Source organism: Saccopteryx bilineata, chromosome 1 (genome assembly GCF_036850765.1).
Source record: "Saccopteryx bilineata isolate mSacBil1 chromosome 1, mSacBil1_pri_phased_curated, whole genome shotgun sequence".
NCBI lineage: Eukaryota > Metazoa > Chordata > Mammalia > Chiroptera > Emballonuridae > Saccopteryx > Saccopteryx bilineata.
In genome coordinates this window covers 220,835,718-220,851,000 of record NC_089490.1, presented here as the reverse complement: position 1 = coordinate 220,851,000, position 15,283 = coordinate 220,835,718, and positions in this window count along the sequence as shown.

Sequence of the window (15,283 nt, the reverse complement as noted above, 5' to 3'; positions counted from 1 at the left end):
CTGAACATCAACTAAAATTGAAAAATAAAAAGAAGAGTTTTTATCACTATAAAAAATAAGGCAAAAATAAAATCTATATCCCATCATATATACATATACACACAATACACAACACACATATACTTGTATACATAAAAAACAAATATTTTATATATTTATATAGCTATATAAATATGTTTATTTTCCACAAGAGGATCACACTATATATGCTATCGTATGTGATTTTTTTTTACCTTTAGTGGTATCATAAAAATCAACTGCTTTAAGAAACATAATTATTAAATATGCCTAATAATATGTTGCATGAAATGACATGGAATGAATATCTTCAATGGAAATTTTTATTGACCTTCCACTTGGACACTCTGGACCAAACACCACTCCCAGCTAAATTCTCCCTCCTCTGCCTTTGATGTCGGAACCTTATGATCCATCTTTGCTGCAAACTAGTGGTTAGTTTCAGCTCTGACAGAGGTTTCTCCTAAGTATAATAAGGACACATCCTTCAAAACCTTCTAGACGAAACTATAAGGATTGTTCAAAGAAGCTCTTTAGACTGTGGGCCACAATCATTTAGCGGCTTGTAAAATCAGTTTCATTTTTAGATCAATCTATTAGAAAAGAGAGAAATGGAGAAATACCAATTAAATGCAGGTGTTAAATTATGAAGCTCTGCTTTTAGTTATGTGTCTACATGTTTGCTTAGGTCACAAAGTAAAATAAGTGCAAATTTTAAAAATAGAAAACAACAGATATAGAGAAAGAAGGCTTCACAGCGGAATTTTAAAGATCCCCTAGAATGAAGGAGGAGGAGGAAAAAAAGAACAAGGAGGAAGAGAAGAAAGGAGAAACGACTTCAATGCACAAATTCTTGGAGTCTGGAATCCCTTCGACAGCTCGGGACTTGAAATACCCGCTTCCACATTGGTTAGAAGTGAGCCTTTGACAGTCTTTGCTGCCTGGTGCTGCTGTGTTCTAATTGGAAAAATAAAATGTGTGCAGTCTTATTTTAATCATAAAAATAGGCATGTTTCTGGAATAATGAATCTTCTGATTAAAGACTGCAAAGTCCAAAGACTTATTTTGGCTGTAGGAAATAAAATGATTTGGAAGCAAAGATGACAGAATTGAAGCAGGTGAAACATGAAATTACTTTAACTGCTGCTCTAGGACCAGTCTCTCGCCTCCCCAGGAAGCTGATGCGAGCTGTCTCCTGGAGCAGAAAATCACAGTGCACTTCCCTCCTGAGCCAAGACACAACCATAGACAAGCTCTGGGTTGGAACCCTGCTCAGCCCTTGCCCAGCATCCATAGACTTATGACACAAAAAAAGTTTCTGTTTTGACTTTTATCAGTTAACAACTTTCTTAAACAAGGCATAATAATGTCCACAGCTGACTGTAAGAGTATTAATTCCACTTACTCATTAGCATAAGCCACAATTAAAGTGTGGTCATAAGCCCTGGCTGGATAACACAGTTGGATAGAACATCATCCCGAAGTACAGAGGTTGCCGGTTCGATGCCGGGTCAGGGCACATACAGGAGCAGATCGATGTTCCTCTCTGTCTGTCTCTCTCTCGCTCACTCTCTCCCTTCCTCTCTTTAAAAATAAATAAGATAAACATTAAAAAAAGAATTGTGGTTATGAATTGGAAGGTTTGAATTGGTTGGTTTAAGAATTCAGTTTGAGAATTAATGAGAGTTCTAAGTCTATATCCTTTAAAATGGTCTATTTCTTGTGAATATCCTGAAAAACTAAGTACCTGTTTAACTCAAAATTTTTATGCTTCACTTTGTAAAGCCTCCCTGACTTCCCTTTTTCCCCATTTAACAGTAATAATACATATTCTGAACCATAATAAGGTAGCATTCATTGCACTGGACTATTCATTATTGAATATACAATAGCTTTTGTAACCTGGCTGCTTACAGGTAAGGATAGTGTTTTGTATATCATAATCCTCAGATTATGTAGAATAATACTGAGCACAAGCTGGCCTCTCAACAAATATCAATGAAATAGTGACACAGAAGGACATTAGAATGTATTGTTACCTAAGTGCAGAACCTTGACACGCACTACATTGTTTGAGGATCGCAGATGTCATGGAAAGCTGGACAATTACTTCAATTTACAAAGGAACAAACTAAGCTCAATAAGGTTTAATGATTTGTGAAGCATCTCCTTAGGTCATAGAGATTGTCCCTTTTTACTACATCATGACTGCAGATGCGTGCCATCTTCTGGAGCAGAAAATCACAGTGCACTTCCTTCCTGAGCCAAGACACAACTTCAGAATCCTACTCAACCCAGCGGTCTGAGCAGCTTCAACCAACTGAAAAACAGATTGATCCCAGTTCAGTCCAGACCTGAAAACAAATTGTAATTCACACAGGAAACTTTCTGACTAAGATATTATACTTCCTACCCATACCTTTTAAAGAGTTTTTATCATAAAACATGAAGTTTTAGAATAAAATTATAAATGAATTTAAAATAAATAAAATAAGAAAGAGTTTTATTGTTTTTAATGTAATTAACTTTCAAAAGCAAAGTTGAAGAATGAAGCTTCAAGCTGTCACTTTATCAAGGGTCCAGAGCCAGTCATGGCTGTTCCTGCTCCCAGCACCACTCCCTCCTGGTTTTCTTTCCCCGAGTGTCTTGCTTGCTCCTCTGCCCTTTCTCTCACTGTATCATGTCTGAGATGGAGCCCACTCCATATGTGGCTCATTTTAGTCTTTTTTAAAGAGAGAGAGAGAGAGAGAGAGAGAAAGAAAGAGAGAGAGATGGAGGGACAGACACAGTAAGGGAGAGAGATGAGAACCATCAACTCATAGTTGCAGCACTTTAGTTGTTCATTGATTGCTTTCTCATATGTGCCTTGACTGGGGGGATACAGCCAAGCCAGTGGCCCCTTGTTTAAGCCAGCAACCTTGGGCTCAAGCCAGTGACCTTGAGCTTCAAGCCAGTGACTTTTGGTTCAAGCCAGTGACCATGGGGGTTATGTCTATGACCCCATACTCTAGCCAGTGACCTTGCGCTCAAGCCAGTGACCCCACACTCAAGCTGGTGAGCTTGCACACAAGCCAGATGAACCCACACTCAAGCTGGCAACCTCAGGTTTTGAACCTGGGTCCTCAGCATCCCAGGTCAATGCTCTATCCACTGTGCTACTTTCTAGTTAGGACACATGTGGCTCATGAGCACATGAAAATATGGCTGGTTTCAACTTACACATGCTTTAATTATAAACTACTCTCTGGGTTTTGAAGATGTGCTGTGAAAAAGAGATGGTGAAGTATCTCATTAATAATGTTTCATTTTGTTACATGTTGACATCCAAATATTTTAGATACAATTGTGTTAGGTAAACAATATTGTTAAAATATAGTTTCATCTGTTTCTTTTTACTTATTTTTTGTAATGTGGCTACTAGCAAATTTGAACAGACATAGCTCATATCTGAGGCTTGATTATATTTCCACTGAGTTCTCTGTTTTCCTCTCTTCTGTGGCTGCACATTCCATTTTCAAGGCTGGACTCTCCCAGTCTTCCATGGCTGCTGGCTCTGGCTTCCTTTTCCTTCAACTGTTCCTTTTCCCTCAGTCCACGAAAGCCTCCCCGCAACAACTCTCTGCTGCTCACTGCTGTAGCCAGGAAACCGCTGAACTCTCAGCTGGATTTCCATTCTAGCCAAACCCATCAAATCCCAGCAGGATTAGTTTCTTAAGATTTATTTCAGAGATACAAGTGAGTGATCAAATTTGTAATGGGAAAGTAGGAAGATAAAGCCTTCCTCCTTTGAGTGAGAGTACACTTTCTGTTACAGGGCATTGAACCAGCTCAAAGAATTCCCCAGAAGCTGATAGATAAGGCAGCAGAGTAGGTGACTCTTCCTGATGACAGCTCACCAACTGTCACAGCACGGGCAATGGCAGGAGAGTTAGACCAGCTGATACACAGTGGAAGTAGCTAGAGCAAGTCATATGGCTGTTAAGGGTCCAAAAGTAAGATTCAGAGCAGAAGCTGATTCTCTGGGAGGCAGAGGGAAATCACAGTAAGATTCAAAGCCAAGAAATTCACCCATAGATAGAAACTGAGCAAGCCAGGTACAATCTCACTAATCTAAGCCACAATCACTAGGGGACAGTAGAAAAATTGTCAGGATTTGAGTTCATACCTTATACTTTCAGTAGACATTTAACTTTTGCACCTGAAAACTGTAGACAATAACACTTACCTTACCCTGGGGTGATATCATTTCTATAATACATGAAGGGAGGGGGAAGCTGCAGCAGGAGAGGGTACTAGAGGGGCAGCAACCCCTCCCCCGAGTTCTCAGGTTGGGGAAAACGTGCAGCTACAGGGAAAGCATCTGTGTATATTATAAAATATCAGTATCAGTTTAGTTTCCTCAAAACAACATAAAAGTACAATTTTTTTATTATGCATGAATATTTTTAGGAAAGAAATAAAAAGGGACTCCCAGTGGAAGCTAGGGAACTCCATGGAGGGTTTCTCACAACCACACCTATTTGTCCACAAATTTAGCCTCATGGCTGAATTGTGAATGTAAAAACTCCTAAAGCTCTTCACCCAGGGTGAAGTACCCTCTTGCTTATCTTCAATCATGCTAAACTTGTTCCTGCTTCAGGGCTGCTATACTTGCTGTTCCCCCAGAATGACATGCTTTTCCCTGCTCACTCCCTCATTCCCTTTCTGCTCACCAGGACCATCTCTTCTGTGATGCCCCTGAGAATTTCTGAGGTTAAACTAGATGTTCAGTTTCAAGAGACAACCATGGACCATAGGTGGCATGAGGTTCCTGGGAGGAGCAAAACTGAGTCCCTGTTCTACAGAGGTGACCTGAATGACTCAGGAGATCCATGTCTGGCCATGAGGGAGCTGTTCAGGATTAAAGCCTCCCAACCCCACTGGAGCCAGTAACACTTGCAATAAATACTTGGGTATACCTTACAGAGTCCCTAAAACCAACATTCCCATTAAAATTCATGGGCTAGATCCTGGCCAGTCAGCTCAGCAGTGGAGCATGGGCCCAGTATGTGGATGTCCCAGGTTTGATTCCTGGTCAGAGCACATAGGAGAAGCACCCTTCTGCTTCTCTACCCATTGTCCTGTCACTTATCTTTCTCTCTCTCTCTCTTTCTCCTCCCCCCCCCCCCCCGCCTGCAGCCATAGCTCCATTGGAGTGAGTTGGCCCTGGGCACTGAGGATGGCTCCATGACCTCTGCCTCAGGTGCTAAGAAGACCTTGGTTGCTAAGCAACAGAGCAACACCGCAGATAGGCAGAGCATTGCTCCCTGGCGGGCTTCCCAGGTGGATCCCAGTTGGGATGCATGTGGAAGTCTGTCTCTCTGCCTCCCCTCTTCTCACTGATTAAAAAAATAAAGGAAAAAAAAAGATTCACGGGCTCAGAGAAGCCCAAAGCATAGCCCCTCCACTGGACACTTAGAGTCTATCTGCAGAACCCCCTAGTTCAGATGCACTTTACCAAGATGGCATCATTTGTATCATAAGCACGTTGCCTGATAACATCGTTGGCATTTTTCTGAGGTCACTGAGAAACAGACTTAGACATTTAGGATGAAGCACAGATTCTTACCACACAGGAGATCAGTTACCCCACATCCATGGCAGCTGTGGCTGCCCCTGCAGACTCTCAGCCCTCTTGGCCTGCTTCATGTCTACACAGTGCACTCATTTATTTATTGAAGTGTTTGTTTGTTGCTTGGTATGCCCCACATCAGCTATAGAGCAGAGATCATCTGGTATATCCCTGCTGTACCAGTGACTAAAAGAATGCCTGCACTCAAGAAACATTTGTTAAATGAATATATAACATCCGGCATCCACATTTTGCACAGAGAAGAAATATAGGCTATTATCAGTGGTCTATTTGGCATGCAGTGAGCAACTGTGCTGGTGGACAGCAACCTGTCAGCCATCTGCCAGCACGCCCAGTAGCCGCTTTAAAAACCTCATCCCAAATGCACGAGGGTCCACAGGAAAGGATCATACTCTTCAGAAGACTAGGAAGTAGGCAGGCTTTTGAAAACACCATCAGCACCTGAAAACAACTTCGAGTCGAAACCTAGCTCCTGGGAGAGGCTTCGGCACAATCTAACCACCACATTGCCACTGGCTTTCCCCCAACGATTCTCTGACATGTTCATAGACATTATTCAGAAAAGGGTTTGTGCTTGGGAAATCCCAGGCTAAACACCTTTATTAAAAGACTTCACTCAGAATGAGCTTTGCAAATCTGAGAGAGAGAAAACACAAAATACAGCATTTCCCAAAATTCTTGAGCAGTAGACGCTTCCTTCGCTGAGCAGCTCATTGTGTGCTGGAACAAATCTCATAAACTTATTTTATACTATTTGGCAAAAAACCATATATTCATATTATTCCCCAAATGAGGACAGAGGAGCTAAGAGCTGATAGAAAAATCAATATATTCAATGTGATTTTGAGTATATAACTTAAGTATAGAAATCTACTATTTTTAAATTAAAAAAAATTTTTCAGATAAATATGTAGACGGTTTCTACTTTTAAAAGTCTGTTCCTGAGGCCTGACCTGTGGTGGCGCAGTGGATAAAGCGTTAACCTGGAAATGCTGAGGTTGCCAGTTCGAAACCCTGGGCTTGCCTGGTCAAGGCACATATGGGAGTTGATGCTTCCAGCTCCTCCCCCCTTTTCTCTCTCTCTCTCTCTCTCCTCTGTCTCTCTCTCTCTCCCTCTCTCTCTCCTCTCTAAAAAAAATGAATAAATAAAAGTCTGTTCCTGAGTAATTAACATATTCCCTACCCTAGTCCTGTTCATGTCCACAGACATGAGACCCGTATCTCTTCTGAGAAACAAATACTCACAGAACAGTTGTTACTTACATAGTTTCAAACACTACCAGCTAGACTAATGCTCAGCTTTTTTTAAAATTTATTTATTTATTAAATTTAATGCAGTGACATTGATAAATCAGGGTACATATGTTGAGAGAAAACATCTCTAGATTATTTTGACATTTGATTGTGCTGTATACCCCTCCCCCAAAGTTAAATGGTCTTCTGTCACCTTCTATCTGGTTTTCTTTGTGCCCTTCCCCTCCCCCAACCCCTCTCTCCTTCTTCACCCCATCCCCCCTCCCCCAAACCCCACCCCTGTTGCCATCACATTCTTGTTCATGTCTCTGAGTCTCATTTTTATGTCCCTTCTATGTATGGATTCATATAGTTCTTAGTTTTTTTTCTGATTTACTTATTTCACTCCGTATAATGTTATCAAGGTCCATCCATGTAAATGATCCGATGTCATCATTTCTTATGGCTGAGTAGTACTCCATAGTATATATGTACCAAAGCTTTTTAATCCACTCGTCCTCTGACTGACACTTGGGCTGTTTCCAGATCTTCGCTATTGTGAACAATGCTGCCACAAACATTGGGGTGCATTTCTCCTTTTCGAGCCGTTCTATGGTGTCCTTGGGGTATATTCCTAAAAGTGGGATAGTTGGGTCAAAAGGCAGTTCGATTTTCAGTTTTTTGAGGAATCTCCATACTGTTTTCCACAGAGGCTGCACCAGTCTGCATTCCCACCAGCAGTGCAGGAGGGTTCCCTTTTCTCCACATCCTCGCCAGCACTTATTCTGTGTTGTTTTGTTGATGAGCGCCATTCTGACTGGTGTGAGGTGATATCTCATTGTGGTTTTAATTTGCATTTCTCTAATGATTAGTGATGTTGAGAATTTGTTCATATGCCTATTGACTATCTGTATGTCCTCTTTGGAGAAGTGTCTATTCATTTCTTTGCCCATTTTTGGATTGGATTGTTTGTCTTCCTGGTATTAAGTTTTACAAGTTCTTTATAAATTTTGGTTATTAACCCCTTATCAGATGTATTGTCAAATATGTCATCCCATTGTGTAGTTTGTCTTTTCATTCTGTTCTTGTTGTCTTTAGCTGTGCAAAAGCTTTTTAGTTTGATATGGTCCCATTTGGTAATCTTGTCTTTTATTTCACTTCCCCGTGGAGATAAATCAGCAAATATATTGCTCCGAGAGATGTCAGAGAGCTTACTGCCTATGTTTTCTTCTAAGATGCTTATGGTTTCACGGCCTACATTTAAGTCTTTTATCCATTTTGAGTTTATTTTTGTGAGTGGTGTAAGCTGGTGATCTAGTTTCATTTTTTTGCAGGTAGCTGTCCAATTTTCCCAACACCATTTGTTAAAGAGGCTGTCTTTACTCCATTGTATTTCCTTGCCTCCTTTGTCAAATATCAGTTGTCCATAGAACTATGGGTTTATTTCTGGGTTCTCTGTTCTGTTCCATTGATCTATATGCCTGTTCTTATGCCAGTACCAGGCTGTTCTGAGTACAATGGCCTTGTAGTATAACTTGATATCAGGAAGTGTGATACTTCCCACTTTATTCTTCTTTTTTAAGATTGCTGAGGCTATTCGTGTTCTCTTTTGGTTCCATATAAATTTTTGGAATATGTGGTCTATATCTTTGAAGTATGTCATTGGTATTTTAATTGGTATTGCATTGAATTTATAGATTGCTTTGGGTAATATAGACATTTTAATGATGTTTATTCTTCCTAACTTTGAGCACGGTGTATGCTTCCACTTGTTTGTATCTTCCTTGATTTCTTTTATCAATGCTTTGTAATTTTCCGAGTACAAGTCTTTAGTCTCCTTGGTTAAGTTTACTCCTAGGTACTTAATTATTTTGGTTGTAATAGTGAAGGGGATTGTTTCCTTAATTTCTCTTTCTGACTGTTCATTGTTGGTGTATAAAAATGCCTCTGATTTCTGTGTATTACTTTTATATCCTGCCACCTTGCTGAATTCATTTATCAGGTCCAGTAGTTTTTTGACTGAGACTTTAGGGTTTTCTATATACAATATCACATCATCTGCAAATAATGATAGTTTTACTTCTTCTTTTCCAATTTGAATGCCTTTTATTTCTTCTTCTTGTCTGATTGCTGTGGCTAGGACTTCCAGGAGTATGTTAAATAAGAGTGGTGAAAGGGGGCACCCCTGCCTTGTTCCTGATCTTAAGGGGATTTCTTTTAATTTTTGCCCATTGAGTATGATGTTGGCTGTGGGTTTCTCATAGATGGCTTTTATCACGTTGAGGTATGTTCCCTGTATTCCCACTTTGCTGAGAGTTTTGATCATGAAAGGGTGCTGGATTTTATCAAATGCTTTTTCTGCATCTATTGAAATTATCATATGGTTTTTCTCTTTCTTTTTGTTTATATGATGAATCACATTGATTGATTTACTAATATTGTACCAGCCTTGCCTCCCCAGAATAAATCCCACTTGATCATGGTGTATGATTTTTTCCATATATTGTTGGATCCGGTTTGCTAATATTTTGTTGAAGACTTTAGCATCTAAATTCATCAGGAATATTGGTTTATAGTTTTCTTTCTTTGTGTTGTCTTTGCCTGGTTTTGGAATCAGAATTATGCTCGCCTCATAAAAGGAGCTTGGAAGTCTTCCTTCCTCTTGAATTTTTTGAAATAGTCTGAGAAGGATAGGAGTTAGTTCTTCTTGAATATTTGGTAGAATTCTGTTGTGAAGCCATCGGGCCCTGGACTTTTCTTTGTTGGGAGTTTTTGATAACTGTTTCGATCTCCTTTGTTGTAATCGGTCTGTTTAGGTTTTCTGATTCTTCCAGATTGATTTTTGGAAGATAGTATGTTTCAAGGAATTTGTCCATTTCATCTAGGTTGTCTAGTTTTCTGGCATACAGTTCTTCATAGTATTTTCTTACAATATTTTGTATTTCTGTTGTGTCAGTTGTTATTTCTCCTCTCTCATTTCTAATTTTATTTATTTGAGTCCTCTCTCTGTTTTTCTTGGTGAGTCTAGTTAAAGGTTGATCAATCTTGTTTACCTTTTCAAAGAACCAGCTCCTAGTTTCATTGATCTTCTGTATTGTCTCTTTAGCCTCTATGTCATTTATTTCTGCTCTGATTTTTATTATTTCCTTCCTTCTACTACATTTGGGCTTTACTTGCTGTTCTTTTTCGAGTTCTTTTAGATGCAGAGTTAAATTGTATATTTGAGCTTTTTCTAGCTTCTGAAAGTGTGCCTGTAGTGCTATGAACTTCCCTCTCAGCATTGCTTTCACTGTGTCCCATAAATTTTGAGTTGTTGTATGCTTGTTGTCATTCATTTCTAGGAATTTTTTTTATTTCTTTTTTGATCTCATTCTTAATTCATTCATTATTTAACAACCTGCTATTTAGTTTCCATTTGTTTGAGAATTTTTGAGCTTTTCTGTTGTGATTCATTTCTAGTTTCATGCCGTTGTGATCGGAGAAAGTGCTTGATACGATTTCAGTCTTCTTAAATATGTTGAGAGCACTTTTGTGCCCTAATGTGGTCTATCCTAGAGAATGTACCATGAGCACTTGAAAAGAATGTATATTCTGCTGCTTTAGGGTGAAAGGTTCTGAAGATATCTATTAAATCGAGTTGATCTAGTGTTTCCAATAAGTCTGCTGTTTCTTTGTTAATTTTCTTTCTTGAGGATCTATCTAGTGATGTTAGTGGGGTATTGAAATTCCCTACTATTATAGTATTGCTGTTGATCTCGCCCTTTAAATCCATTAAAGTCTGCTTTATATATTTAGGTGCTCCTATATTAGGTGCATAGATATTTATAATATTTATATCTTCCTGTTGGATTCAATTACTCCCTTTATCATTATGTTGTGGCCTTCTTTATCTCTTACTGTATCCTTTGTTTTAAGGTCCAATTTGTCTGATATAAGTATTGCTACCCCAGCTTTTTTTTTTCATTTCCGTTTGCATGAAACGTTTTTTTTCATCCTTTTACCTTCAATCTATGTGTTTTTTTTGTTCTAAGGTGTGTCTCTTGTAGATAACATATGTATGGGTCCTGTTTTCTTATCCACGCAGCTACCTTATGTCTTTTGATTGGATCATTTAATCCATTTACATTTAAGGTTATTATTGATATGTAGTTGTTTATTGCCATTTTCTTTTTTAAAGGTGTATTCCTTTTTTTGCTGTATTCTTTTCCCACTTTGATCTGTTTACAACAGGCCCCTTAACATTTCCTGCAGCATTGGTTTGGTTGTAATGAATTTCTTGAGTTGTGTTTTGTCTGGGAAGCTTTTTATTTCTCCTTCGATTTTAAACAATAGCCTTGCTGGATAAAGTAGTCTTGGTTGTAGGTTCTTGTTCTGCATTACTTTGAATATTTCTTGCCATTCCCTTCTGGCCTCAAGTGTTTCTGTTGAGAAGTCAGATGTCATCCTTATGGGGGCTCCTTTGTAGGTGATAACTTTTTTTTCTCTTGAAGCTTTTAATATTTCTCTTTATCGCTTAGCTTTGGTATTTTAATTATGATGTATCTTGGTGTAGGTTTCTTTGGGTTTCTCTTTAATGGAGTCCTCTGTGCTTCTTGGATTTGTGAGAGTTTCTCTTGCATTAATTTAGGGACGTTTTCAGCTATGTTATGATTGAACTAAGTCTCTATCCCTTGTTCTTTTTCTTCTTCTTCAGGAACCCCTATGATGCAGATGTTATTTCTCTTCATGTTGTCACAGAGCTCTCTAAGAGTTTCTTCTGACTTTTTGAGTCTTTTTTCTCTTTTCTTCTCTGCTTTCATGCCTTCATTCCAGTTGTCCTCTAACTCGCTGATTCAATTCTCTGCTCTATCTATCCTGTTTTTAATTCCTTCCATTGTGCTCTTTATTTCTTATATTGTATTTGTCGTCTCCAACTGATTCTTTTTTATACTTGCTATTTCTTTATTTAGGTTTTCATACTGACCCTCCATTGTTGTTCTAATATTCCTAAGCATCCTTACAATCATTATTTTAAACTCCGCATCTGGAAGTTTGATTATTTCCATATCACTCAGTTCATCTCTCGAAGGTGTCTCTTGTGGTTTCATTTGGATTTCACTCCTTTGTCTTCTCATCCTCTTTTTTGGGTGTTTTATTTATAGAGCTGGTTGAGTCTAGGCTTGGTGTTGTCTGCCTCCAGTTTTCAGTTGTGTTATTTCTAGGTCTTCATGGGTTGGTATCAGCTTTTATCTGTAATCCACTTTTGGATTTGGGCAGCTTTGAAGTCTTGATTTGTTTGTTTTCTTAACAGGTGATAGTCTTGTTTGCTGATCTCAGCAGGGGGCTTTCTTGAAACTGTATCCAGGAATGTGATGGGTGTAACCTAAGACTCTGAAGGCCTCTTTAGCCCGCTAATCTCAATGGGGGCAGGGTGTTTTTTCAGCTTCAGTAGGGGAGGTGTATCTCAGATCTCCATGGAGACCTGAGTTACTGCCCCTCCTCCCCACTTCTTGTTTTCAGCTGTGTCTTGTTGCACTGCTTGGAGCTGGAGAGATGTCCAGAGATCTCTGATCTGGAAGCAATTCAGTACTGTTTTGTGAAAGGTTCAGTCCCTCCCCCAGCTATGGCCGCCTCCAGCACGGATGAGTCAGCCCTTTTAGCTCATCTCTTGCATTCCTTAGCCCCTCACAGTCTGTCCCTCTCCCTGTCCTCTCCACCTGGGAGATAAGCTGGTCTTTTCAACGCACCTCGCTCCCTGGTCACCAGGCAAATGGCTGTGAGCAGTAGTTTCTGCTCCCCTCCCTTTGAGATCCTCTCTGGGCTCTCAATCCCACCCCTCCCTCCGTTCCGGCAAGCAGAGAAGGTTCAGGGGCTCCCTACCAGGACTCCTGTGGTTTCTTCTTTGCTCCTTGGTTTTTGAGAGCCGTTCTTGCAGTTCAGAATTGGTTTCTCATGCTGATTTTTCCTACATTGATTTGTATTCCAGTTTGGTGGTGAGAGCTGGGCGTCTGTGCATCCGCCTACTCCGATGCCATCTTTTTCTCTCTCCTGCTCAGCTTTGATAATAGGCAATCTAAGCAAAGAGCAATTTTATGTTTGTTCAGGTTCCAAATGAAACCTTCTTTTCCTCAAATGTACCAAAAATAAAGCAAAGAAAAACACTTTCTAAAAATCAACTTGCCTTTGATGCCTCAACTGGCACTAGCTGAGGTCGCATGCCCCATCACTTCTGGGCCCCAGCCAGCCGCGCCAAGGACCAATGCAGGTGCTTGCTTTGACTCTCCCATGGCTGACAAGTGGGAGCCTTTGCAGAGTCTCTCTGAGGCTGAATCATCTGCCACCATGCAGAAGGGAGAAGCATGCAAAAAAGTCTAGATCTACCCCTAATAACGCTGTTCTATCATTGTCGCCCTGGGGGCCTCCATCCAACAGCCAAATAAGGCCAAAGACCATTTCTCTAAATAAGGGGAAAGAACTATTAATTATTTTCTAAATAAGCTAAGCTAATAGCAAGTCAAGAACCTCTCAGTCTGACTAACCTGTGGATAGAAAGTTGGGTCTGGCATCAATATTTGTCTGTGAAATACTGATGTGTTTATGCTTCCTTTGGTTCTTTATGCTTCATGACAAGCACTTTATTACACACGAGATGATTTAAATCTGGCAGAATAATCACCCATTTTTCTATAATGAATAACCGAGGAAGCATCTGAATTTCAATTCTCCTTTAACATGTCTCACCGCCTGGCCCCTCACTATAGAACCTGGGGTACCTAGAGTCTCCCCCCTCCTCCATGTCTGGGGGGCCGTGGTTGGGGGTGCACTTAGCAACCCGATTTGACCTGAAGCTTTTGACAAGCAGCTTACATTTTAAGCTCACATGAAGCATGAAACATTTTAAGTCCTTTCTGTCTCTAAGTTGTTGTTGTTTTAAATAATTGGTTTATAGAAATCAGAGAACAAAGTTGAAGTTATTCTAAAAACAGAAATGCTTTGCTTCCCTGATAAACCGGTATCTCCTTCCTAAATTATAAAAGTAAAGCCCTTCAGATCCAGAAGTAGCCTTTTCGGTGCATGTAAGAACACAGCTGCACACACGTGGTAACAGCGGGAGGAGCCAGACTCCTGGGGTTCCATGGCAGTAATCCCTGGAGGTGGCATCGCTACCACAGTCTTGACTGGTTAACCTGTGCATCAATTGTGTGTGCTCCCTTTTCCAGTTCGGTGATTTGTCACAACAAAATACCAGGTCATGTCATCAAAACCGCCCTTGTTTAGCAGTCTGGAATGTCAAAGGAGATATGCAATGGTATTTCCACTGCTATGTCAACGTCCGTAGGCTCTGGCAGTGAGCTAACACGCGTGTGGTGAGAAGGGTGAGTGCCGGGTGCACTGTGTGACCTGGAAAACACACCATCGCATGCCTCGAGGTTCTGTGTGCCAGCGGGTCACCTATGCCAAGGGCTTGGACTGCCACACTCCAAAAGAACGATAATATTGTCTGAGTTCTTTGTAAAGATCATTTGGTGGCAAATTAAGTGAAATCAATCAAGCTAGCCTAAAGCGGTAAAAATTGTGTTAGGAGGAAAGATGGTATTTCATGAATCGTGAGGAGAAACACCGCTGGACCTCAGGAAGGTGCCAGAACCAGAACCCGCCAGGCTCTCAGAGGTCCAAGTCCCTGCTTCTGTCTCCTTGCTTCGCTGTCTCTCTTGTCCCTGTCTCCCTGCTTCGCTCTGCTTTCCGGGGTGCAACAGCCACCCTACTTCTCTGCAGAAATGGGCTTGCTGGCTCTCAGTTCCAGTTCTATTTCCTGAGGAATAATTAAAAGGACCCATCCTGGGTTGGATGTCCACCCAGAGCCCAAACAATGTTCAGGGAATTGGGTCAGGAGATGCAGAGATAGCGGCCCAAAGCCCATGCAGTGGTGGGGAGAGGTGCCCACCACCAGCGGGCAGCCAGTCACAGTTCCAGCCTCTAGCAGTCAGGAAAGACAGGGGTCAGGATCACTGCCTCACAGAGATTTTTGCCTTAGACACAGTGTTTGTTTTAATTTTATTAATTTAAAGAATATTCAGTTATCTTGATAAGTATGTCTCCTATTAAAATACCATGATTTAATTTATACTGACTATAGCTTATGAAATTGATGTGTCTGATACTTATTTTTTTCCTTTTTGGTAGGGTTGGCAGAGCCAGCTGATGCTTTATTTTAGGGGAAAACCGGTTGATTTGGCTTTTAGTTATGGGCATAGGTAAGAGGCGGTACCTCAGTTAGTGAGCTGAGCACTGGGGCTGAGCCTCAGTGGTCTCCTGTGCCCCCCACTCCCCACACAGCCCCTTCCCCACAGGCTTGGAGGACAAGGGGGACCGCAGTAGCTGTGCACCTGGGCAAGACATCAGGTGACTTACACCCACCAG